We start from the raw sequence: 26,610 nt of genomic DNA, 5'->3' as shown, positions 1-26,610 counted from the left end.
GGTCCTATGAACAGATCCTTTTGATTGAACTCAACCTTTTTGAATCTGTCCAACCTATATCTGGCGATAATACCTTCTATAACCAATCTTGGTTTCCTATTTTTGTTGAACCACCACTTTTTGCTTTTGAAAGACTTACTAACACATTTTTGGCAACCTATGTTTTTTGAGGGCAAGCATAAGTTTAGACACAGACTGATTTTTATTTTGGACTTCTAGACTTCGACGGCCCTTAGAAACATCAGTTAAGGGAACCATCCCTTTAGTGATCGGGCCAATTAGTTATTGCACCAAACCAGGAACCTTTAGAAATAAAGGTTTTGAAACGTATCTTTGAGTCTGTCTCTCTCTTGATACCATGGCTGTCTCACTACACATTGCCAAATACAGAAAATTAATTTCACATAGGTATGTTTGTATGGCATCAGTTGGCCTCTGGAGCCAAAAGCAGCTCATCGTGGGGATGATTTCAAGCTAACCAGGCTCTCCATGGATGGAAGCAGGAGCTAAGGAGCTCCCAGCAATTTCGAACCCTGGCTGAAGTAAAATATTAGTGAGCTGATTCAGGCCTTGCACATTTTTAGAATTCTGCTAGACCTGCATGCCAACTAATTTAGTTTTTGTACTGAAGCTAGAAGAAATACTCAACCCACAGCAACAGATGACAAAAAATGCAAACTCGCTTTCTGTAAAATGGTGCATGTCATCATAAACCCACTTTGTTTGGCACACTGTTGCTTGACAATTACTGCAAAGTAAATGTTAAATAAAAGTTTCAAACTTCTTTGCAAACTGAAGGGAGTGGGAGTCAGGAGGGATACCTGGATGCTGGAGGGGGGGGGGCAGTAGAGTGGGGTATGTGGGGCTGGGAATTTGTTGAAACTGTTCAATTAAAGTTCTTATGTGTCTAAGGGGATGGGTATTGGGGGGGATGCGGGAGTGGGAGAGGAGTTGGAAGTTCTGGGGTTGTTATTATGAAATGGCAATAAAGAGTGTTTAAACAAAACTAATAACTCAAATCACGCATTTCAGGTTACATCTTTTATAGCGGAAACAGTAGTTAACATAAGCTAAGCATATTAGTTTCACAACATAATCCTACATTCCCTATTTGTCAATTGTACAAAAAACCTAAACATCCCCTATAGGTCATTACTCTATTGGTCACACTTTATGTATTGGCAACCCCTCACAAATGACTTTGTTATGTGGCATTTATATAGCGCTCTATGGGCCTGATCTCTATGGGCCTGATTCACAGAACATTTTCCTATGGGATTGCACCATTATAAAACAGTTCCATGAATCAGGCCATATATATCATTGGTATGATCTCAAAGCGCTTGTGGGTTTAACGCCCTTGGGGACCATAGTCCGGGTCAGTCGAGAGAGTAGGGTAGCATAGGGTGCTTGGGTGCACTCAGGTGAGCAGCTGATGCAATTGTCTGATGGTAGCTGCATCTTTTGGTGGGGTTTAGCTGTGTTCCAGCAGGATGTTGAGGTGTTCATGGAGTATTGTTCGTATGTGAGCAGGTTGGCTGAAATTGATCAAGGTGTATAGCTGCGCTCTATTATGGGTTAGTGTAGAGCAGTGTCATGATCTCTGCTTCCAAAAGGTCAGGACTTACCCAACTCCCTTGGAAGCAGACCCATAACCCAGGTTCCGAGTGCCAACCAGTCCCAATTGGGACCTTTTGGACCCTGTCCTGGCGCCAGTGGCACCAGGCTCATAAATATGCCCAGTCCCAGCGCTGGAAGCGCCGGGCTCATAATGCTTGGGTGGACTTACCTGCAGCAGACCATGCTGCTTACTTACCTGCCAGTTGAGCCTCTAATCCTCTTCTGTTTGGGACTACTTTTCCTGTTGGGTGGGGCAGGAGCCACTCCCTAGGTTCAGAACACTGGAACTCTTCTGGAAAGCAGGAACTCTTTTCTTACCTAGGCGAGGCTGTGGAAGGAGACACCTAAGCACTACAGGAGGCTATTTAAACCACACCCGATGGATGAATCTTGCTTTGTGTTATTCTGCATCCTCTGCAGCAGAACGCTCATCGTGTCTTCTGCATCTGATCCTGGGCCTAAGGGAAAAAGGTTTACCATCCTGAATCCAGTCTTCAGCAACACCTATAAAGACAAGAAAGAACAGGTTAGCACTACGGTCTTCAGTGACAGCGCTTCTCTTACCTGGTCCATCGGCTGTCACCAACGCTTCGCGTGCTCCGGAGGTCTTCGCACTGCATTCCGGCATCTGAAAGACAAAAGCTTACCAACTCTTCGCACGCTCCGGAGGCCTTCAGCGCTGCATCCCGCATCTGAAAGACAAAAGAAGGTGCGTTTAAAGACATTGGGTAACTTTATTACTCACGTGCCATTACTCCTTCCCACGCCGAACCCAGTGGGTATTCCGGCACCCTTCAGCAGCTCCGAACTTGTACCTGCAAGATAAAAGGACAGTTAGTGCGCATCGTGAAGCAGGCAACAAGCGCTTACTTACGTGCTTCCAGGCGCTTCTATTCCTCACACGGGTTCCATCCTCAACTCACTTCAGTCCGTCATCCGCCATCGCCGGAACTCTGCAAAACAAGAGACATCATTACAAAAGACTTTTAAAGACATTTGAAATACTCGGAACTTACCGTTCGTGCAGTAAACGACGGACAGCAGTCCTCTGAGGTCAAGAGGCCTGCACCCTTATCCAGTGAAGAAACTGGTTACGGCACCCTGCCCCGAGGCAGATGGAGAGCTCGGCGTTCACTTACCTAAGGTGAGAGCGTTAACCTTTGGGTTTCTACAGGAGGAGAGAAAGGGAGGAAGAGAGAGACACCCAATAACCCCAGTTCATTAATCCCATATTTTCTATCTGCAGACATCTTACTCTTCGAGTCAGACATACAGTGCACAGAGGTCCAGCCCAAAGAGCCAACCGTGTGTTACACATCACCTTTGAAGATACGGTATTCGCCCAGTCAAGACCGGCGCCTCTGCGGGAATCGGGTGAGCGTTACAAGCAGAGAGTGAGCTTAGTGATAGGAGAGGTGAGTGTTTGGAGTGGTTGTTTTCTTCTTCCAAGCCCACTCTTCCGGATTTCACTCTCGTGTTTCGCAGAAGCTGCACTCTAAAGGGAGATGGCGCAGGAGGCTGCTAGGCCTGTGTAGTAGACTCAGGATGCGGATAGTCAGCAGTTACATATCTTAGCGCCTGCAGGTTGTTATCTATTGTATCCATCTTTTAATTCTGTCTTGGTGACTTATTAGTCGCTTTCAGTGGTCTCTTTCCTCAGTATCTCCTTGAACATTTAAATGTGTAATCATTGTACACTACTGTAATTTGATTGGTGCGTTATAACCAGGTAGTTTGTTGCACTAATAAACTTTCCTTAATGGTTAAGGTAGTGTGGTCAGGTCTGGCCTGCCGGTAGCTCACAGCCCCTACTGGCAGCCTCTGCGTGAGACGTTCCAGAAAAGGTGCTGGTAAAGTTGTTATTGGCACCTTATTTCTGGACCAGCTCACTTATGAGGGCCACTGTCTTGCTTGTACCCTATTTCAACTACCTGTTCATATACTTATCAAAGCATGTATCACAAAAAGTAAACTCCCAAGGCTTTTTGTTATAGGGGGATCAAATCTAAGACGGGAGTGTAAATATAGTCAAAACACAAAGGAAGGAATGATTACCCCTCTCTACATAGGCCTGGTAGTTGGAGATGGGAGTGGTTATTACAGAATGTTTAACATACGCTTGACATGAAGATCACTTACTCAGTGATCTAATATATTTGTATGGTGCAAAAACACCATACAAATATATTAGAACAAAATAAAGTTATTTTAATACAGGTACAAAATGTAAAAAGGATAGTACTCAAACGAGACTGAACAAGTGAAAGCAAAAACAATACAATCATAACTGAAAACAGTTTACAGAAATTAAAAACAAACAGGGATATGGATCACTAAATGAACAATACTATGAGGTTCATTCGTAAGATTATTGTAGTTAGTAGTCTTTTTTTTTTTTTTTTTTAGAGATAGTCGACATGTTTCGGCCATATGATGCATTAGACACTATCTCTGGTGTCTTTTCATAAGTTGATGTTGAGGCCATCTTCAGGACTAGGGATTTCTTCTGTAAAATCTTCAAATAAATGATTAACCTTGTATTGTGATAGATCGTCACTGATCTATGAAAATACAAACAGGTGATTATTAGCTAGCAGTGATCTTGTGTGTTATGTAGCTGACTCCAGTTTCTAATACAGGACTGTCGCAACGAGCATGAGAGTATTTGTAACACTTAGTTAGAGGGAACAACAAATGGATTCACCATCTTTCAAGAAAAGAGCTCATTTCTAGTTATTAGTGAGCACAGAATCCTAATACAATGGTAGGGTATCTGCAACCTTCAACAAACAAATGACAGCTCAAAACCAATTCGAGTTCACATATAAACACCCCAATCTCTTGCTTCTTTTTCTAGGCTGAGTGAGTAAAAACGGAGGTTGACTTGACTACCTCAATAGTTTCTTTTGACATGCCCTTATGGAGGTGGCAGGGGACATCGAGTTGTCTCTTTAAATGAGAAGATCAACACCAGAGGTTGCTAAATGTTTAGGCGTCCACAGTAGGACATCACAAAGAACGGTGCAAAAATAGTGATGTTTTAGCGGGGTCGTATTGAGAAGACCATAAGACTAATGCAATTTGGACGGATGCGCCCTTGTAATCATATCAAAGAGTAAATTCTGAACAAAATTCCCAGTCGCTATTAGTCAGACAGAACAAAATAGTAAACAGCTTACTTTCGAATATGGCATCTGGTGCAACATTCACAACTTTGTGTCTCCTAATAGGGAAAGGTATCTGTGTGATGGTAGAAATGAGGGATTCTTTTCAACTCAGATCGTGCTGATTTGGTAGAATTGACCATGCAGAGTTCCTAATTAAAGGAAGATCTCTTCAAAGCACTACATAAGTAACTATTGCTAAATACACAAACTGCTACACATCCCCCTGACCCTATCCTCCATATCCACAACGTCATTGCATTGTTGTAGTTCTGTAAGGCTTTATGATGCTTCTAATGTTTGTAAAGCTAACTATGAATAACATATATGCAAACTGTCGTCCCAAACAGTAAAATACTAACACTAAAGGCCTACTAATATATTATGCGCAGCCTGAACCTTTTCCTACGATTGGGATGCTGCGCTTGCATCCCAACACTCCCTCCACCCTTTTAGTTAAATAATTAACTTATCCTGCTTCCCTCCTTCTATATTAGCCATCCTTGGGCACCCACACATTGCACACGTTATGTAACCTTTCCCCCATCTGGGCATATTAATTTGGGTTACACGTCCTAAAACAACATTCCCCCATTTCCCTGTCCCCTGCAAGATCTACCCGATGCATAACCTAATTCTCAGAGTCAGGAGGTGGATGTGACAGTGTCCCCAGGAGGCCAACTGGATGTTCTGTTCTTAACCATATTATGCTCTATTTTACCCCTCCACTTCTCAGTCTGCGTGTACACTTGTTTTGGGAGGGGACAAACCTTACCTGCTGTAAGGGTAACAGAAATCCCCATTACTTGTTTTGGTAATATGTTGGAGCAACATTGCAGGACAAGCTGGCAGGAGCAAACTATAACCAGTGCAAAGACCAGTATAAATACGACGATTATAACCAGCTGTAACCAGCTGTTTGCTTTTCCAATGCATATATCCATTTGCCTGCTCCTGCGGTGAGTAAGGGTAACTCCTTCGTGAAGTTGTTCTGATTCATATGGGGCCATGGCACATCGTGAGCTCTCCCTAGTCCTGGTTTAACAGTGGAAACTATGCTACCCTACTCTCTCTCGGCCAGGACGTGATCTCAGCTTTGGCCCACATGAGATCTGTGCCCTCTTTCTTGTGCTGCTCCCTGCTCTTCATTCATTGCCTACTCCTCCTCTGCAACCTCAGCTTCCCTTTTTGTACGCATTGAGTCATAATCCACTGTAACGATGCACTGCGGTTCCTCTGGGAGGCGCCCTGAATTGGGGTGGCTCACTTGTCGCTACCTGGATATCCTTAATGACCCTGCTGTCAACCTGAAATAAAATCTCACTTGCTCTCCACTGGTCTGTGCCTATCGTCTCGCTCTGACCCTCCCTGTGTCCCTGTGTCCCTGTGTCCCTGTGTCCCTCACGCTAGCTCCTCCTGTTTTTTTTCAGCGCTGCTTCTAATCTCTCCATGCTCTTCTCTACTTCATAATCAGAGGGCCTGTGTTGTATTGGTATTTTATTTTTTAAAATATTTATTTTGTGCCACACTCCTATGGCCCTCAGAGCGTGCATAAAACAGACAGGATGAGGGGGTACAGGATTTAACCTCGGTTAAGACTGAACTGATATATTTTAATCTGCTTCTTGAATAGTGCTAGGTTCACAGACGAGCGTATGAGCCCGGGGAGTGAGTTCCAATGAAGAGGCGCCTGGACGTTAAATGATGTCACCCCAAAATACGCCACCTTATATCTTGGATGGGCGAGGGTGGGGAAGGCGGAAGAGCAGAGCTGTCTCCCTGATATGTGTCTTCACTCGATCCTTTAGGTATATGGGACAGGCGTTGGTGCGGCATTTGAATGACAGTGTCAGGATCTTGTGCATGATCCAATGTTGTACAGGCAGCCAATTCAAAGTCCTCTGCGCATCGGACACATGAGCGCACTTGGGGATTCCATGAATGGTCCGGATTGCACTATTCTGTGCAACCTGGAGTGCTTGAATGTTTGAACGCAATGTTCCTCCCTGGGGCTGCTCTTATGATGGGGACTGGTGCATACGGAGGGTTGGTGCATCCTGCGTCGGGCTGTAAAAGGAAGTACCCATATGGAGGCAGGGCACAGCTGGTAATGTTGAGTGCGGGCACAGGGCCTGTCCTCTCATTACTGTGAGTGACATCCTCAATCTTCGAACATGTTCCACAGTTTCAAAACACTCTGTCTGAGCCTTCATTTCTTTCCCTGTATATTTTGAGGCTAAATATGTATACATGTGCCCAAGCCATCTCCTTGTTGTTCGAACCTTCTTCGGGCCAAGATGTGAACATCTTTCCTATAGGTCCCTGAACCCCTTCCCGATATTTCAATATCTTCTCCTTATATTGCGGAGGTCCCGTGCACATTCTAAGGGGTTACTCTGCTTCATTTCGTAATCTGTCTTACTCTAAACCTTGAATTTGAACGATTGCTGCTCCAGTGGCGTTTCCAAAACTCTCCCAATATTACACATACACCCTGCTCGTTCCAGCCTTGCCCCTTCCGCTGTCATGATCCCTGCTTCCAAGGGGTCAGGACTTGCCTCACATCCTTGGAAGCAGGCCCATAACCTTGATCCTGGGTACCAGCCAGTCCCTATCTGGACCTTGTCCTGGCGCCAGTGGCACCAGGCTCATAAAGATGACCGGTCCCGGCGCTGGAAGCGCCGGGCTCATAATGCTGAAGAGTGCTTGGGTGGACCTACCTGCAGCAGACCATGCTGCTTACTTACCAGCTCGATGGTCTTCTGATCCTTCTCTGCCTGGAACTACTTTTCCTGTCTGGGTGGGGCAGGAGCCACTCCCTGGAATCAGAACACAGGAACTCTTTTCTTACCTGGGCGAGGCTGTGGAAGAAGACGCCTAAGCACTACAGAAGGCTATTTAAACCACACCCGATTGATGAAACGTGCTTCGCGTTATTCTGCATCTGCAGCAGGACGCTCACCGTGTCAGCTCCAGTCTTCCTGAGATTCTTCAGCTCCAGTTCCTGTGAAAACGAATTCCTTACCTGCTAGAGATCCGATCCTCAGCTGCACCTGCCAAGACAAAACAACAGGTTAGCAGAATTAAATTCGAGAGCAGCGCTCTTACTTACCAAATACGGCGGCATCTTCCAAAGCCTTCCGCCGCTTTCTTCGGCTCCCCATCGACATCTGCAAAGAAAAGGACTTGATTAAGCATTGCATTCCTGAATTGCTTACCTGCGCTCCGCACGTTCTGAACTTCAAGAAGCGCTGCATGCCGGCATCTGCAAAACAAAGGGAGACATTTTAAGGCGCATTCTAAACCAACCATAAACTTTCTACTTACGCGCTCGCACGTTCGCCGGCATCCATCTAGCAACGCTCTCTGCATCCACGATCTGCAAGGACAAAAGAGACATTAAGGCGTGCTTTTGAAACAAACAGCAGTCATTTTACTTACGTGCACCGCACTTCATCTTCTTCGTACATACGCGCTTGCACGATCCGGGGCACTTATTCATCAGCGTCCATTGCACCTAAACCTGCAGGACAAAGAGAGACATTAGAAAGGGTGACAGCAACCGGTCATCTTCCCTACTCACCTGCTCGCCGCATCATTCCTCTACAATTTCAATCTTGACACCCTGAGACTGAGCAAGGGACTAAATTAAGGGTGCTCCAATAACTATCAAGAAACCGCTCGTGCGGTAAACGGCGGTATCTTCCAGCATCAACCTCTGCAATCAAGAGGATTGTCAGTGAACCAGTGAAGTAACTGGTACTTGCGCCCCTGCAAAGACGCAGGATGGAGAGCCCGGCCTTAATATATCTAAGGTGAGCAAGCCACGCCCTTGGTTCGAATAAGAGGACTGAGGAAGGAGAAGTTCAGTCAATCCAGTTCCTAAATCCTTGTTCTTCCGTCTGCAGACACCTCACTCTACACGTCCGGTACATCGTGAGAAGGGGACCAGCCCTAGGAGAAGACCGAGATCTACGAGTCACACTAGAAGACACGGCGACAGCTCAGTCCAGCCCAGCGCCTCCGTGGAAATCAGGTGAGCGTTACACCCCCAACAAAACACACCATGCACTTATTGAAAACAGCTGGGCACTCAATGCCCCACACAAAGACAATTCTATATGCACAATAATGTAAACAAATATAATTAATAAAAAGTCATTTACACAATGGTGTAGACCCTTCCTCAGACTCCTTGCTCTCGAGACCAGGGAAATCAACCCTCCTCATGGCCCCTTCTGTAGGACGGAGGGATCCCCCGGGTCCTCTATATATGGGGCCATCACTTAAACTACAGCGCTGTATTTTCTCTTATCAGATGAGCTACCACATTTCAGTTCTTCTCCTGTTTCCTTTTGTGAGGAGTCATAAATGAAAGTTGGACACAAAGTTGCCATGCTTTTGGTTTTAGACTTTTATTAACACAAGAAAGGGTAGAAAAAGGACTATCTAACCCTGCTCTAATAGGAATTTCCATGCCTAAAACTAAAACCTGGGATCTGTCTGTGTCAGGATGTCAAAATCGAAACTGTCTACAAATCAAAATTGTAAGGTAAAAGGGAAAAACGTCTCTAACCAAAGGAAAAAGTAGAAGGGCTCCAACATGAAAGTTCTCCAAGGTAAAATGACCTTGGTTCCAGAGGGAGATTGCACTCAGCTGATTTCTTCCTCTGTGTTAATGAATTTTGGTCTAACAGTTCTTTGTGTCTTTCTCAGCCCACAACAATACAACAATACTCCCCTGCCAGGACTTCTCAGACACTTGCAACTGCCCGATTGACTCACCTGCCAGGACTTCTTATATTGACAGGTAACTGTTCCTCTTTTACTTCCCCAATTGCATGTACCTCCTTGAGTGTTTTGCATCTGGTTGATTCAACATGCACTGTGTATTTCCCCCATATTTGCATTCCATGCATATTTGGCTGGGGTCTCTATTCCCAATATACTTCCTTGATTTGCAATTCACCTCTTTAATGTCTCAGTTTCTGTGGCTTCAATGTTTTCAGTTTGTATTTGGCGCGGTCGCCAAACGCCCTGGAGTCCTAACTTTGCCTGGGCTGACTCGCCGGCTGTGTGTGGCGTCTTCGGTCTCGTTTGTGCTCCCGCGGCAAGGCTCTGCCGCCTGCTTTTCACTCTGGATGGCTTTCACGTCGTCCCTGTTTCTCACGCAGATTCTCTTCAGCATGCCTGTCTTAGTTCAGCTTCCAGTAGGTGAAACGCTGCTTTCCCCGGTTGCGGAACACCCAGGAATCTTCCCTTGGTTCCTGGCGTGTCTGCAGCATGTTTTGCTCGCACAGCGTTCCTCCAGTTCCATGATGGTGAGCCCGTTGGCTGTGCCACACTGGTTCATGCTTCCCAATTCTGCAAACCACATGGGGAGGTGCGACGACTTCTCCCAAACAGCAGCAGCCTCTTGTGTCTGATCTTTAAATGTCCCACGCACAGGTACATCTTGAAAACAACTAGAATGCTCATTGAGCTTAAGGCTACTTCTGCTCTGCATCGTTCTACTCCGCCTGCTCGTTGCAATAATTGTAATGTATTGGTAATTGTATTCCATTGATGTTAACTGGTGCGGATTACTTGGGAAATCACTTTTAATGGTTTCAAATGATGAGCCAGTTCTATATGGAGGACAATTGGAACTGGAAAGGTAGTCCTGGAGCTTTTATCCTTTTCACCAGGGATGGAGATTTGGCCTAAAGGGTTTTGGGAAAAGGTTTCTCTATTTTCCCTAAAAGGAGGCATAGATGTACAGCAATAGGCCACTGTGAAAAGTACAGTGAGCTAAAAGCGATGGCTGCGGACTCTCAAAGTGGGAGAAAAAAAACACAGAACAGGTTATCATGCCATGTTCTTTCTAGAGAGGGGGCTTGCTACTTTAAAAAAAAAGAATGTTTGTATAGGCCATTAGGGTACTGGATATCAAGGGGTGGTCTTCATGGGCAAATGGGGGATACCATGTCTCATCCAATGAAGTCAAGACATTTCCTCGGAGGGTGTCTCCTCCCATGTTAACACTCCAACACGGACAACACTCCAATAAGAATCTGGGACAAACTTGAATCCATTACCATCTACACACCCCACATCACCAAAGACTGGAACAAAGGATAATAATAATAAATGGTGATAATTTTGCATTTTATATAGCGCTACGAACCCTCGGGTATCTGGGCGCTGCTTATTACCCACGGTGAGTGGTGCTCGTTTATCAACCTCGGAAGGATGAAAGGCTGAGTTTGGCCCTGCCGGGATTCGAACCTGCATCAGCAGGCTCTGCACAGATGTCAAAGTGAGTGCTCTACTCGCTGGATGGGGACCAACACAACTCGCCAGCCGGAATGAACCAAAACCAAACAACTCTCCCATCAATCTGATCAGTCTACTTGACGAAGAGACTGGCCACCAAAGAACTCCTCCTCCCAACAGGCACAACGAGGAAAGACCCACCAGCAACGGAAACTCAACTGACAAAACGCTGAACCGAACTGATCATACAAACAACAACCCAAAATGAAAATCAAACAAACTACACTGCAGCCTTATCACCTTTTAGATCCATGGCCAAACACTCAACAGAAATCCAGGACCTTCTAAGCGAAGGAGGCACAGACATGCTCTTTCTCAGAGAAACTTGGTAATCGTACAATTATAAAGCCTTCGCGACAAAGCCATACTGGACAACTTTAATACACGCCAACAGAGAAAACCTAAGAGCAAGCGGAATCGTAATCCTACAAAATAATCTGAGCCGCTCCACTCAACCCGACTGACTTAGAAGCCTGTGAATCCCTCCTCATCAAGATCGAACTCGACGACCAAACCAACATAGTATTCCGCTTGATCTGTAGACCACCATCCTACAACCCCCAACTTCACAACAAGACTAACAGACTCTGCTGCCATTTTATCAACCTACCACGACAACCTAGTCATACTGGGAGATTTAAACAACTGGTTTGAAAATTAAAACCACAGCAAACTCATTCTGCGCACTCCTGGAAACACTGCCTTTCAAACAAATAGTAAATAGATCCACCCACAATGCCGGACACACCTTGGATGCAATCTTCTGCAGAGAAGGATTATGCTCATTTGCGCCACCCACACCGATGTTATGGAGCGACTATTCCTTGATCCCATTCTACATCACACTCAAACCAGTCTACTGGCCAGAAAGGAAATCCTGCAGCCAGCATGAAAAGAAACTGGAAGAACCTAGACCAGGAGTCCTCAATGAACTTACTGGACTCGACCCTACCGAAGAGCACAGAACCTGCCAAAAACACCCTAAGTGCATTAGAAATGACTCGACACCTGCATCACCAAGTCCCTAGTCCGCCTGGTACCAGTAAAACCTTTCAAAGCCACACCAAAAAAACTGGCTGAAAAATGGTTCACAGAAGAACTGAAAATTCCAAAAATGGAAGAAACATGGAGAGGACAATACCACCAACAGGACAAAATAAAATACAAAAGACAGCCCAGACTATATAAGTCAACAACAGTTATCAAAGCAAAAACAATTACTATGCCACAAGAATCGGCAGACAACCTGTAGAGAAGGAGCTAAGTACCCCCACCTCAATCACTTCGCCCATACTGCCTATCTGCTGGAAACCAGAATATGACACGCACACGAAACCATTTGAAGTAACAGATACCAAGTAGAATCCTCGAAACAAGGTTCCCATTGAGGCAACCATACCCGCATATGAGACAGTATGATGGTAATTTGAATGAAATCCCTTAGAAAACAGAGCAAATGAATGATGAAGGATGGTGACGTCGCCACCATCACCGTCATATAGAGCAAAGTTGACGTGTAGAGAAGAGATGCAGAGATTAGAGAATGCAGGCAATTTTATAAGGAATCCAGAAAGTATCAAGATATGATACCTTGGGATCAAGAAGAATAAACTTATGCTGCAGAAATAATGAAGATATCAAGCTATTTCACACGTATATACATGCAAAGACACGCAAGAAGATGAAGTATTCTTAAAGGCTAGCGTCATAGTGAATAGATTGCGGCATGCACCAACATGTACATTCATATTTGAGTATATATTGGAGTCATTAAAGGATGGATGTTCCCACTATGTGCAATAGCAGAGCTGAGACAAAGAAGGAAGGCCGCTTTGTCCATTTTTCAAGTGTGGTGCAATTAAAAAAACAAGTGAATTACAGGCGAAAGCTCAGAAAGGCGAGGTTGGATGAGCCAAGAAGCCAAGGCCATATCAGACTCGGGTGAGCTGACATTTGATACAAATCGTGTGAAAGACCAAAGCTCCTGTTCATAAGGCATGGACAAAAACAAGAAGACGTCAGAGGTCTATTAAAGAATAGCATTTTAATACACCAAAAGCTCAATTTCGTGGTCTTTAGTCACATGGGGAGAAGAAGTTGGACGAGCATGATGATCATTCCTACGCATGAAGACAGAGCGCGCCCTCACTCCCCTGAATTCCCCTGAGCAATGAACATGTTGAAGGGCGAGTTTAAAGACCTAATTGACAGTGGACCACTGAGGTGATGATGGATGGATATGCTAATTGGTGGGAAGCTGTGGTTAAGACTAGCTCATCTGCACTTGGACTCGCAGCCTGCATGCTGCTAACGTAGGTTGGGAAGGTACTGTCAGAGGTTAGAAAGTAACCAATGATAGAGGACCGCATGATCAAGGGTCCTATAGCTGTATAGCCAATTAGATGCCGTATATTTAGTGACGTTCATAGTGACATATTTTAGGGAAGGGCTTAGTTGCCCCACCTGATGCTAAGAAGCCTATAATTTTCTTCCGCTGCCCTAAACGAGTATGGATCGTATACCTAGATGATCCTTGTAGAGTCTATCACACTCGCCATTCGGTTTTTGTAGTTTGCCACGTAGGATGACGTTAGCGATGCGTAGGTTAAATGTCACCTATGATGATTTTTTACTATACAAATGTAATTTTTTATTAAATGTTTTGAGAAGTCTCGAGAGAGATCATGATGAGGGACATCCATTGATGTGCATTGTAATCCCTGTTTTAGATAATTGATATTAAAACCAACAAGCTGAGTTGTTTCTATAATTGATGTTTGAGTAAACTCTGCATCCACCGTCCATCTCAAAGGTATTGCTAACCCATCTTAAAGGGCTGGGAGAACCCCCAGTTCAAATCCACAGAAAGAACTATTCAAAATCATCTGAGATTAAAAAACCCTCATCTTGCAAGAAATCCATCATCCCGACACAAGCATTTTGTGACATCACCAACCACCTGTGATCAAAAATAGAAACAATTCAGCAGAATGCTAACACACCAACAACTGCAGTACCACAGACAAGAGGCGAAACGCAGACTACAGCAAAACTCACCTGCCTAGAACCAATCGCAGAAGAAACCTTTGCCACACTTATGGACACCAACCTTGCAGGATCCCCAAGATACCCATGCCCCCCTGACATCTTCAAAGAAATTCTCAACCACAGACACCCAGCGACACACACTTCCAGAACCTATTACTCAAAAAAGGAATCATAGCATCCGCCTTCAAATCAGCATACATCAAACCACTGATAAAAAAGGAATCCGTAAACACAGAAGACTTCAGTAACTACAGACTGATATCCAACCTGCCCTACCCGGCGAAGATCCTGGAGAACTATGTGTACAAGATCCTACTTAAATACGTTGAAACAGAATACTCGACTGGTCACAAGTTGTGTTCAGACCAATGAGAGGAACATAATCCGTGCTCCTCTCGATAAGAGACGACTTGAAAATAAACTCAGTCGACAACGCCTAATCGGCCCTCATACCATTGGACATATCCGCTTCTTTCAACGCAATCAACCATGCAACACTAATAAAAAGACTGATTGAAATGGCATACAGGAATCTGCACTTAAGTGGCTTCCCTCATTCCTCACAAACTGAACCGAAAGAACCTACCTACCTACCACCATTCATGTCAAACACCAAATATATATTTCCTGCACAGTTCCACAGGGCGCCAGCTTCTCTCCCCTACTTTTCAACTTCTACATGTGCCCACTAATGAAAATCATTCAAACCCACGGACTAACCGCCTACAGCTACACAGACGACACACAACTGATTGTGAAGACGAACACAAACCGGGAACAAAATAACTGCCTCAACAACTGCCTCACAGACCTCTACAATTGGATGACAATGAACAACCTCAAACTCAACCTGGCAAAAACAGAAATAATGCTCTCACCCACAGAAATAGATGCAGGCAACCCACAACTGGACTGCCCAGCTGACATGGGAAAGCAACCGGAGACTTCTAATGTAGTAAATACCTAGGAATACTCATGGACAACGGACTATCCCTGGAACCGCAAGTCAACACAATCACCAAAAAATGCTTCTTCCTCCCAGACTACTCGGAGGACTACTCGCATACCTCTCCTTCCCGCACAGGATCCTCCTATTCCTTGATACTTAAAAGAATCGACTACGCAAACAGCCTCTACCTAGGAATGCCAGAAAGACGCAACAAAGCAACTACAAAGTGTACAAAACACAGCAGGCAGGATTCTATTAAGATTAAACTGAAGAGACCACATCACTCCAGCTCTGAAAAGCCTATGCTGTTTACCAGTATAAAAATGCATTAAATTCAAAGAACTCTGCATTGCCCACAGACCAATGCACAGACAAGGAGCCAAAATACTCCAAGACAAGATCAGCCGCTACTGCCAAATAAGGGACCTAAGCTCAAGCATCGACCTACAAATAGAGACAAAACAATGTGAAAAAAGGAAATTCAGAGGAACAGTGTTTTCGCGTCTAATTGCAAACATCTGAAATATCGTCCCCAAAGAAATTAGAACCACAGAAGACCAAGTACTTCACCTTCAGGAAACTACTCAAAACCTGGTTATTCAACAGACGATGACAACCGCAAAGGAACATCGGCAGCAAAAACATCTCAGACCAAAAAGAAATACACTAAGGGACACAGTCACAGTTAACAGCAGCAATAGCTTAGAGAACCAGAACACTGTACTCCCACCTCCTGCCCGCACCTTAACCATGCTCAACTACTAAGCTGAGCTACGAAAGCAGGCTGCCCGAACAATGGACAGATTTTAGGGACAGCACCATGCCCAATTACACTCCTAGGAAAACAACAGGAAAACCACTCAACCCTTGCATCCCCACAACTGGCCCACCCACAACTAGGGCTTCTGTAACCTGCCCACTATAAGGAAGTCATGGTGGCAACAGTAAAGCCAGACACAAGTGATCACAGTTCAAGGGTGTTTATTGAACTTTATGATGGGTGAGATAAACCCCTAATCTAAGCCTAAATCTAAGATGGGAGGAAGCTACAACCATCAAATAATAATAAGGCAGTCCTAGTGGCGTCTTGCCAAATAAAAAGAGCCTATGCTAACAAACATATTGCCAATCCTTACCACTAAGTCAGAAAACTAGTGTGGGATAATGTTCACCAGAAAAGAAAAAACTGTTCACAAAATTAGTCGGTATGAAATGGCTGGGTCTCCCTGCCCCATGTTTTTAGCACGGGCCAAGGCGGGACTTCTGAGCACAGAACACTCCTGAGCCTCTTCAGCACAAGGTTCACAATTCCACTTCATGATACCAGAACCTTCAGGGGCCAAGTCTCTTTTCCTACAAAGTTTATTGCCTTAGAAGGCCTGATGGATCAAAACAACAAACAAAAGTTTGTTCGGTAATCTTGCACCTTGGGCGATTGCTCTTCACCCCTGGGATCTCCCTCTGTCGGGCTCGGTATCCTCCTTGCAACTTGGGCCTCCCTCCGTCGGGTTCACTACGGCTTTACAAATGCAGCTTTCAGTAAGCATGAGTCTTAATGTCTTTTTAAACCACTTTCTGCTGCCGACAACCCTTGGCTGGCTTCACTCTTGTCGCACAATGTTCACGGATGTATTACTCTTCACCCCAACTCGCAGGCATCCCTCTGCCGGGTTCACGTTTGCCAATACATAGTTCACTTTGTCTTAGCAAAATGCGGGATTTGTTCTCATTAGCTTTCCCCTTGACATCCCTCAGTCGGGTTCACATAGCCTTTTTTAACACGGTTCATGGTTTTGCTAATCTCATCTGAAAGCCAGGTTCCCTTTACCTAGCTTTCTTTCGGTATCCCTCAGTCAGCCTCTCTAAGAACAGTGAGCAAGGGGTCCACGTCTGGATCGCCCTGTTAACACGTCTATGGGGTTACTGATGGTACTCTTGTTCAGAGGAGAATTGCCTAGCATTTCGGCGCTGGACTGCCCCAGGGCAGGGAAATTTCTTCTCTGTGAAAGGGACAGTGAGCTAAAGACTTGGTAGAGTCTCTCCCAGGGGTTATTCACCCAAGAACAGGTCATTGGGCTGTGTTCGTGCTGGTAGAGAGATTCCCAGACCCCCCTTTGTTTTGAATAAATTAACTTTGGGTTTCACCCTAAGTTAACAGGGCGATCCAGACGTGGACCCCTTGCTCACTGTTCTTAGAGAGGCACCAGTTTCACCTCACTGATGATGCCCAACAAGGCTGAAACACGTGTATGGGGTTACTGATGGTACTCTTGTTCAGAGGAGAATTGCCTAGCATTTCGGCGCTGGACTGCCCCAGGGCAGGACAAAGGCTGATATGCGGGGAAATTTCTTCTCTGTGAAAGGGACAGTGAGCTAAAGACTTGGTAGAGTCTCTCCCAGGGGTTATTCACCCAAGAACAGGTCATTGGGCTGTGTTCGTGCTGGTAGAGAGATTCCCAGACCCCCCTTTGTTCTGTAATGAATTATGTTTGTATATCAATGTGTAACCATGTGCTGATGTCATGACCTACCACGGACAAGTCCCAAGAAGGGGTGTGCTATGAATATGATCTGTAGATGGTAGTTAAGATATTGATAACCAATGAGAATGGAAGAATTGGAGAAAGATGGGATTTCTTTGTATACTCATATGTGCGGGAGTGGATTGTACTAAAATCTTAACAGCGTTCGAAGTATTTTTACTGTTGCAAAAATGTATATAATGTGTCAACTTAGATGATTCGGCGAGAATTGGGTTAGATTGACTTTGCAGCGTCATCTTGCTCTTCTCTGGGCGATTGTACAATAATCTTGATTTATGTACAAACATGCACTCGTTCCTTACTCGCTTGGGGTTAAGGTGATTAGTGACCCATACATACAAATCTGAGCATATCCCAGAAGGGTGACTACTTGTTAGTGGAATGGGGTGGACTACAGAGAGATTCTCCATTCCAGTTTTCTAAAGAAACACAATGCACATGTTATAACTATTGGACAATTTCAGTTGGGACAAAGAACTACGATTTGTGACACCCTAGATGTGAAATCATTATATATTTCAATCACCCATGATCTGGCATTATTAACATTAGATTTTCACTAATGAGGATAGATCAGCCTCAGGCATGGCACATGTGATAATTATTAAGGATTTGCTACAATTTACTCTGTGACAACATTTTTCTTTTCAATTGAGAAATCTATAGACAATTGAAGGGGATGGCCATGGGGGCGAATTATGCACCATCTTTGCCTAACTTGTTTATGGGTTATTTTGAGCATGTCCCTGTGTTTTTTCGAATAATCAATTTTCGATTTATAGAGGATGTTTTCCTAATCTGGCACATGAGTGAGAGTCTTCGCTGTGATTTCATGGCTCATTTTAATGAAAACCATTTTGGAATGTCATTTACCTGCAACACACACCCTACTGAGATCAACTTTTTGGATGTGCATTTATATATTGGAGGGAACAAGATCCATTCAACAAATCATAGGAAACCCACTGAAGTGAACTCTCTGTTGTTGGCATAAAGCAGTCACAGGAACCGTGTGATCCAAAATAAACCTACAGGTGAATTTATATGCGCCAGGAGGTAATGTAGCACAATGAACACATTTGCAGAGGAATCCAAGTTGCTGACCAAACAATTTTTGGAACGTGGCTACAAAAAGGCTGATGTGTTAGAGGCCAAAACCAAAAGCTTGATGATTGACAGGAAACACTTCTTGAATCCCAAAGCGAAAATAGACTCTGCATATCTGGAATATGTTAGGATGATTACCTGATATTCTACGGAAAGCCAATTGTTGATCACAATTTAAAAAAAGCATTGGTCACTATTAATATTAGTTTTGAATTTGAAAAACTATATCAAGAAAACATCCAGTTTTGTACATACCAGAGCGTCAACATTCAGAACAAGGTTAAGTCTTTCAATGTTGACTCCAACTGAAATGCAGGAAAGACCTCATCTTCGTGACAATCGTACAGGCTTTTTTACAAGTGTGATTCCTGTAGTATGTGCTAGTGTACTTAAACTTGTAAGGCTTTGAAATACGCATTGGGGAACCATTTGAGATGAATGAATTTATAAACTGCTGTACTAAATATGTGTTTTATATGATACAGGATTTATTGTGATGAGTCCATGGATGTCGTCACTTCACCCCTATGGGGAGCCCCTTCCCAGGAGGCTAGGGGGTGAGGCTGCTACTGATGGTCCGGTCATGCCCCTGACCTCCTCGGGTATAATCGCACTGGCCCCAAGGGCCTTACAACTCCATCAGAAACATACATGGAGTCAGTCCTGATGCCTTTGGCGCCAGGCTCATTATCAGGAATAAAGCAATACCAATTTTGGACCTTAATCCAACATGGAGGCCTATTACACAGCTCAGTTCTTTAGAACCAAGCCATGCGGACTAGTGTCTTAAGTGTGGCTGGGCCTGGAACTACTTGGCCTGGAACTACTTGGCCTGGGCTATTTAAACCACACCCAAACAGCAGAACACGCTTTGCGTTATTCTGCACTCCTGCAGTGTAACGCTCACCGTGTCCAGCTCCTGCTCATCTGCTCCTCCGGTGGCCAGATCCTGAAGCCCTAGATCCGGATTCCATTAATGCCTGTAAGAGCAAGAACACTTACCTGTGAAATAACCGGTCTTGAATCCATCCTGCGCTTCGCCTACCTCGCCCATCTCCGGAGTTGCCGCAACCTGCAAAGGTAAAGAAACAACGACAGCATTAATAACAATTCTTACCTGGGCAAGCAGCAGGTCCTGCCAGCACCCTGCGCTTCTCTTACCTCGCCCATCTCTGGGTTTCACTGCAACCTGCAAGGGAGAAGGAACAAGGTCAGCATTAACAAAGCACTTACCTGGGCAAGCAGCGCTTCGATCGCTCATTGTTAGGGAGAATTGTCATTTTATGGCTAATTTCCTTCACCTAGTGAGTCCCCCAGCAGCTTTGCTGGATTTCTGGAGTTTATTTTTTCCATTTGGTAAGAGTGTGAGCCTATTCCCACTCTTGCAAGTGTTTTGTCATGTGTATTTCTACTATTTGTGTGATCTTGGTCTCTGGAGCACACAAATCCATGAGCCCCACTTTTTGTGTGTGTTACACCGCACCTTCAGTGTAGTAACACAGGGTTGTCTTTGATCCTTCCCCCTGCCTCCATTTTTCTGGGGCTAACTACTGTCCCCCAAAAACATGTAAAGAAGCCATTTACTTTATGTAGTCATTTAAAACAACAGACCCAGTACTCCCCCCATCTTACATGGAGTACTGGAAAGGGTTAATTACTATCCCTTTTAGTCTGTGCCTCTCTGAGCTTTGCTTTGCTCGTTTAACATTTAGACTTGGCTGGTGGCAGTGGTATCTACCCTAACTTTTCTACTGCGATTATTTATTTATTTATTATATATATATATATATATATATATATATATATATATATATATATATATATATATATAGTACCAGACGAAGCCCGAGTAGGGTGAAACGCATCGTGCTTTTTTGTTTTAAACTGCTGCTGCTGCTGCTGTCCATGTACTTTTTAACTAATAAAGGACATTTTTTGGCTGCACTAAGAAAACACTGACTGCGTGTGGATTTGTGAAGAAGATTGATGTTTTTCCTCACGAGCACAGCCTGAGTGCCGTTGCGCCCACGATTGGATTCCAGTCCCCCTCTTTTCTCAAATTATATATATTGCTTTTTTTTTTTTATAGATGTTTATTTTGAGCAAGGCAGGAAACAAATAGTTGTACATTACTGTGACCTTCCGAACACCTTAAAACACATTATGAACACATTATCCCCCCCCATCTCGCATGTCCATCCGAGTCACGATCCCGGAGGCTGGCGCTCCCCCTCTCTCTCCTCCCTTAACTCTCGTATGCCTACTCGGAGGTGTCTCTGCTATCCAGAATCCTCTTAGCTTGTTGGGGCTTATGTGAGAGCTGGGAATTTTTGGTCATAGTCAAGGAATGGGCCCCACACATTCTGAAAGCGATGGAGAGTCCCTGCCTTCGCCGCTGTCATCTTTTCTGCGATGAGGATATCCCACATTTCGGTCCACCATAGGGGCAGGAGAGGTCCCTCCCTGTCTTTCCAAGAGCGGGCAATTGTTTGTCTTCCTGCTAGAAGGCATTGTGACAGGAGCTTGGCTTTGTGCCCTGAACTTGGGTATATTCCCGGGATTGGAGTGCCCAGCAAAATGGGTTCAGGCTCTAGGGGTAGCATCGTTTGGGTAATATCTTTAATGATGTCCAGGCATTGTTTCCAGAATTGTTGGGCTTGTGGGCCTGTCCCCCACATATGGAAGAAAGACCCTGCATGTCCACATTGTCTCCAGCATGTCGGGTCCAGTGAACTGTTTGTGGTGGAGCCTCAAGGGGGATTAGTACCAGCGCAACAATATTTTATATGCACACTCTCTGTTGGTGATGCAGGCTGAGGAGGAGTGCGCCTGGGACCATATATCTGTCCAGGCCTGGTCCTCTATAGGATGACCCAGGTCCCCCTCCCACTGTGCCATGGCGCGGGTCTTAGATGTGAGGAAGTCCCCCTGGAAGCGTTTATATAGGGCCGAGATCTTACCTCGGGCCGAAAGGTCCATCAGGGTTAGCTCCAGTACTGTAGGCGGGCGGACTGCTGCAAGGCGAGTCTGCGGATGGGAGCACCAGTGGCGAAGCTGTATGTAGGAAAACCTGTCGTGCAGGTGGAAGGTCTCCTTGCATTGTGTGAACGTGCACGGTTCCCCTCCTTCATATAATTGCCCCAGTGATTCCAGGCCCCCTGCGATCCAGTTCGTAAAGTTCCGGGGATTCATACCCGGCGAAAAAGCTGGGTTGAGAAAAATTGGCGATGAAGGACTCAGGCCTCTGGGGACCCTCTTTTTCCTTAACACTTTATCCCATGCGTCCACGGTGTGTCTGGTGGCCAGCAGTAGTTTCTCTGTCTGTCGCATAGGTGGTGGGATGTGCGGGAGGAAGCGCAGGGGGAGGGTCAGGTAAGATTGTTCGAGTTCCACCCATCTAGGGCGGTCAGAGGACATGCGCCAAGCTTGGGTGATTGCCAATTGTGCTGTCATCTGGTAACCTTGTAGGTCGGGTACCCCTAGACCGCCCAGCCTGGCGTTCCCCAACATCGTTCTCAGGGGGATTCTGGGCTTTTCCCCCGCCAGATAAAGCGCAACATATTCCTTTTCGAGGTCCCAAAGAGCCGGAGGAGGGATAGGCACCGGGAGTGAGGAGCAAGCATATATCAATCTGGGGAGGAGGTTCATTTTACAGGCAGTGATACGGCCCATTAACGAGATTTCCTGTACTTTCCAGTGCCTCGGGTCATCTGCCCGTTCCTTAAAAAGAGGGGGGGGGGAGTTCAAGCGGTAGACCTCCCTTGGGTTCGCGGGGATTTGGACCCCCAGGTAGGGGATTGCCGTAGTTTTCCACTGAATGGGACAAAGTAGGGTCAGGGTTGCCCTCTCCGACGGAGTCAGACTGTCACGACTATCAGCGTTAATCCTAACGCGATGCCTATACCCAACATGGCGGCTCCTGCAGTCCACTGCAGTATGTGCAGCAGTCTAGTCGCCGCGCCCCTGAATGCCTTGCAACGTTTCCAGGCCAACGCGCCGACAGCTTATCTGTCTGCTTCTCCCAGACAAGGACGCGTTGCTATTCTCCAAGGAGCTTGCGAACGCTACGTGAGTCCGTGTCAGGGAATTCTGTTCCTTTTTCTACTCAGACTTACCTTTTGGGCATATATTCTTATTGCCACTTTTCTATTGAAACTAATTGATCTTTGTTGTGTTTTATGTGTTTACTTTAGGACGCTTTGTTGCCTTCCCGTTCTGGGGTTCTTTTAGAGCCGCCCAAGCCACTCGCCTTGAGAGAATTTGTTCTCAACATCCGCCTTCGTCCGGTGTTGGTTACTATGGTTTCCTTTGGTAGGCACCCTTTTCTTCTGAAACATTTATAAGAGTTGTTGTTTCTTGTCCTGCGGACTTAGTTTGTCTTCGTCTCCCAGACACAACACCCTGTACGCTCATCCTTTCTGAACCGCATTCACTCATCAAGCTTGAAGGGGTCTCCGTTTATTCAGGGTAACTATTGTTCTCTACTCCCCTCTTGGAGGTTAGGGTGGTTCCAATTACTCTTGAGTGTTTTGTTCATCATTTTCCCTTGTTCTACACTTTCCAGTTTATCCAGTCTTTCAGATCATACCGGATGGTTGGTTACTCTCATTTCTAAGTCTTACTACAATCAGATCCCTTGGTAAGGGTTCCGTTTCTAGAAGTTTCTTTTCCAGTACTAGGCAGAATCATTTCTAATCACTTTGTTTCACTATTTCCCTTTAGCCAATCTGATTCTTCTGCCCTGGATCCTATCCTTTAAAGGCACGCCTATTCATCACCATACTCCCGGGATAGCATAATCTACCTCCACGGGACGTTTCCAGGAGTCTACGCTCACTAGCAGCTCCACAGGGTTTTATTCCCCAGGAAGGTTTCCCTGGGAACCTCCCCTTGCCTTGGCCTTTGTGCCAGGTCTTTGGGTGTTTCTCGGGGGGAATTCTAATTGTCATCTGAAGCTAGAACATCTCCATCTGGGTACCTTTGTTTTCTACATCCGTAGCTGCTATTCTGCTCCAAATCCCCAGGTGAGAGAACCTCGTTTCTATGTTTTCCTTACACGGGACACTTATGATTGTTAAACAGTAAAGTATTGTGTCCATTCATAACACAGACCTATCCCAAGAGCTGTAGATTTGTCGAAGTTAATAGAGAAGCCGGTAACTCTCCCATAGTCCTTTATTTCGGCCAGAGCGTGTTTGAGAGAAAGAGAGGGCTGTGAGATAGTGAATAGGACGTCGTCCGCATATAGGGCCACTTTGTGTTGGGAGGGTCCAACCTAGAGCCCTTAATAGTCATTTAGTCTGATTCTTTGGGCAAAGGGCTCCATAACCAAGGCAAATAGGAGTGGAGAGAGTGGGCATCCCTGCCTGGTTCCACTGGTTAGAGGGATAGAGGAGGAGAGGTTGCCATTAATTCTCAGGAGAGTAGTTGGAGATCTGTAGTTCACCAGGACCATGGTGCGGAACTCCGAAGCCAAAGGCCTCCAGGGTGAGGTTCATAAAGGTCCAGTCTACTTTGTCGAACGCCTTGGTGGCGTAAAGGGCTAACAGCGCCAAGCCTTGGGAATTTCGAGTAGCCAGGTCCACCAGATCCAGGGTTCTGCGAATGTTGTCGCTTGTTGCTCTGTTTCTAATAAATCCAGTCTAGTCAGGATAGATTATATCGGGCAGGAAATGGGAAAGGCGCGTTGCTAGGACCTTCAAATAGATGTTGGCATCGATGTTCAGTAGTGCAATGGGTCTGTAGGAGGCCGGGTTTGCTGGGTCCCCCCCCAGGTTTGGGCAAAAGGACTATAATGGATTCTTACATGGAGGGGGTTATGGTGCCCGTGCTTCGAGCAGAGTTAAAGAGATGCACTAAGGGTGATAATAGTTGATGCCGGAAGAGTTTGTAGAATCTAGTGGTGTATACGTCTGGTCCGGGGGCTCTGGATTTGAGGGATTTTATGGCCTCTTTGACCTCTTCTGCTGAGATTGGCACGTCCAGAGTATCTCGAGCTGAGGGCTTCAGCTGCGGAAGGGTGGCCTTCTGTAGATATTCTGTCTGCTTTTGCCGGTTGCGTGGTTGTGCCGACATTACTTGCACGAGATGTTCGGTTGCTAGTCGTAGTTTCTCTGGCCCAGAGTATTGGATTGTGCCCCGGGGGTCACAGAGTCCGATAATGGTGGTGTTCTTCTTGATTTTGGTGAGTTTTGTTACCATTAACTTGTTTGCTTTATTATTCCTGACATAATAGAATTGCTTGGTTTTTGCTAGTAGATGTGCCGTGTATTCGGCATAGTGCGCCTCGATCTTCATCAGCGCCGTCCGGAGCGCTCGTATATTGGGGGACCAGCCTTTTTCTTTATGCCTCGCCTCCACTTCTCGGAGGTCTTCCTCAAGAGCCATACGAGTTTGCCTTCGGCTTCTGTGGTATGCCACCCCGCGGGCTATTAGTTCCCCCCGGATGACTGCCTTCATGGCGCCCCAGGTATTGGCCGGGGAAGTGTCCTCATTGGGGTTTTCCTGGAAGAAGTTCGAGATTGAAGTTGTTATAGCATCCCTGATCGATATATCGTTCAGCATTGGGTCATACAGTGGCCATTTGCGCGGGCAGTGGGGGTTGGGTCATAAGTGCAGATCTCCATGGTTACCGGGGCGTGATCTGACAATATTCTTGATCCAATGGACACCTCATTTGTGAAGGCGAGAATCTGTGGGGATGTCAGCAGGAGGTCAATCCTAGAGAAAGTTCTGTGAACATATGAGTAGAAGGTGAAGTCAGTTTCCGAGGGGTGCAGCACCCGCCATGAGTCGACCACGTCCAGGGTCCTGAACAATCGTAGCAAACCCAGGGCCTTGGTAGTGTCTCTAGAGGAGGCCAAGTGTGACTTGTCCTTCGAGGGGTCTGGGATTCCCTTGAAGTTTCCGCCCATCACGATCTGGCCCTCCGTGAAGGGGACCAGGGTGGTGGACAGGGCCTCGTAGAATGTGACTTGTCCCGTATTCGGGGCGTAGACCGAGATGAAGGTGTATAGCTGGTTCAGCAGGAGACACTTCACTGCCACAAATCTTCCCTCCGGGCAAAGTTTAGTTTCCAGAACCTGGGGGTTTAGTCCCTTCTTAAAGAGGACCGCCGTGCCTCCTTTCTTGCTGCCCCCTGAAGCGATGAATTGCTTAGGAAATTGTTGGGTGCGCAGACGCCCGAAGTCCGCTGGTAAAATGTGGGTGTCCTGGAGCAAGACCACTGCCGCCTCCTCGTTCTGGAGCTTCTGTAGGATAGATTTACGTTTAGGGGGTGAATTCAGCCCCCTGATGCTGAGGGAGATGACTTTCAAGGTGCTATGGTCCTGACTAGGGGGGGGGGTGTTTCTGAGGAGTTCAGGTGAGAGATATAGGTTGGATTGAGGTCAGCCATTGTTCGCAGGGAAGGAGGTGGTTGTTATCCTGCTCTTGGGTTTTTAATTCCTGCCTCCAACGGGGAGGCCGGGTGTTAACTGGTGGGGGGGTCGGCATTGTGAGGCTGATGCCACCACAGGCCAACTGGGCCAAATAACAGAAAACAGCCAACGTGGCTGGAACTTTCAGCCAGACTATAGCCAGCATTCCAAGGATCTATAGGTGTAACCTTCCTCGGAAGTGGGCAGGAGACGTGGGGGGAGAGGCCCGCTGCGGTGGATGTCTGATTTCGATTTTGCGGGGTTTGTGGAGCGCGGTCATTTCTTCCTCCGGTCCCTTGGGACCCTAGTCCATGTGTTTCGTTTTTCTTTCGGCGGGGGCGCTGGGTCCCCCTCGGTGATACTTTCGGAGGTTCCCAGAGGGATCGTCGCAGGTGAAAGTGGATGCATTATTTGTGCGGCGTCCTCTAGGTGGCTGATTCTTCGTA

General features: G+C 46.0%; 1 protein-coding gene across 2 annotated transcripts in view; it reads left to right on the top strand.

The window, feature by feature from the left end:
- The window catches only part of BBIP1 (BBSome interacting protein 1), a 206,546-nt gene that overhangs the window by 24,573 nt on the left and 155,363 nt on the right, over positions 1 to 26,610 (top strand). Inside the window, exon 2 of one of the 2 annotated variants that reach the window (XM_069611776.1) lies at positions 9,501 to 9,594. The exons of the other annotated variant lie outside the window; for it this stretch is intronic. The gene's annotated coding sequence lies outside the window, so the exon portion shown is untranslated. The remainder of the gene's footprint in view (positions 1 to 9,500; positions 9,595 to 26,610) is intronic. 2 annotated transcript variants of the gene reach the window in all.

The sequence above is a fragment of the Ambystoma mexicanum genome, chromosome 8, assembly GCF_040938575.1.
Source record: "Ambystoma mexicanum isolate Mex_15411 chromosome 8, UKY_AmexF1_1, whole genome shotgun sequence".
Lineage (NCBI taxonomy): Eukaryota > Metazoa > Chordata > Amphibia > Caudata > Ambystomatidae > Ambystoma > Ambystoma mexicanum.
This window is presented reverse-complemented; position numbering and strand designations above follow the sequence as displayed.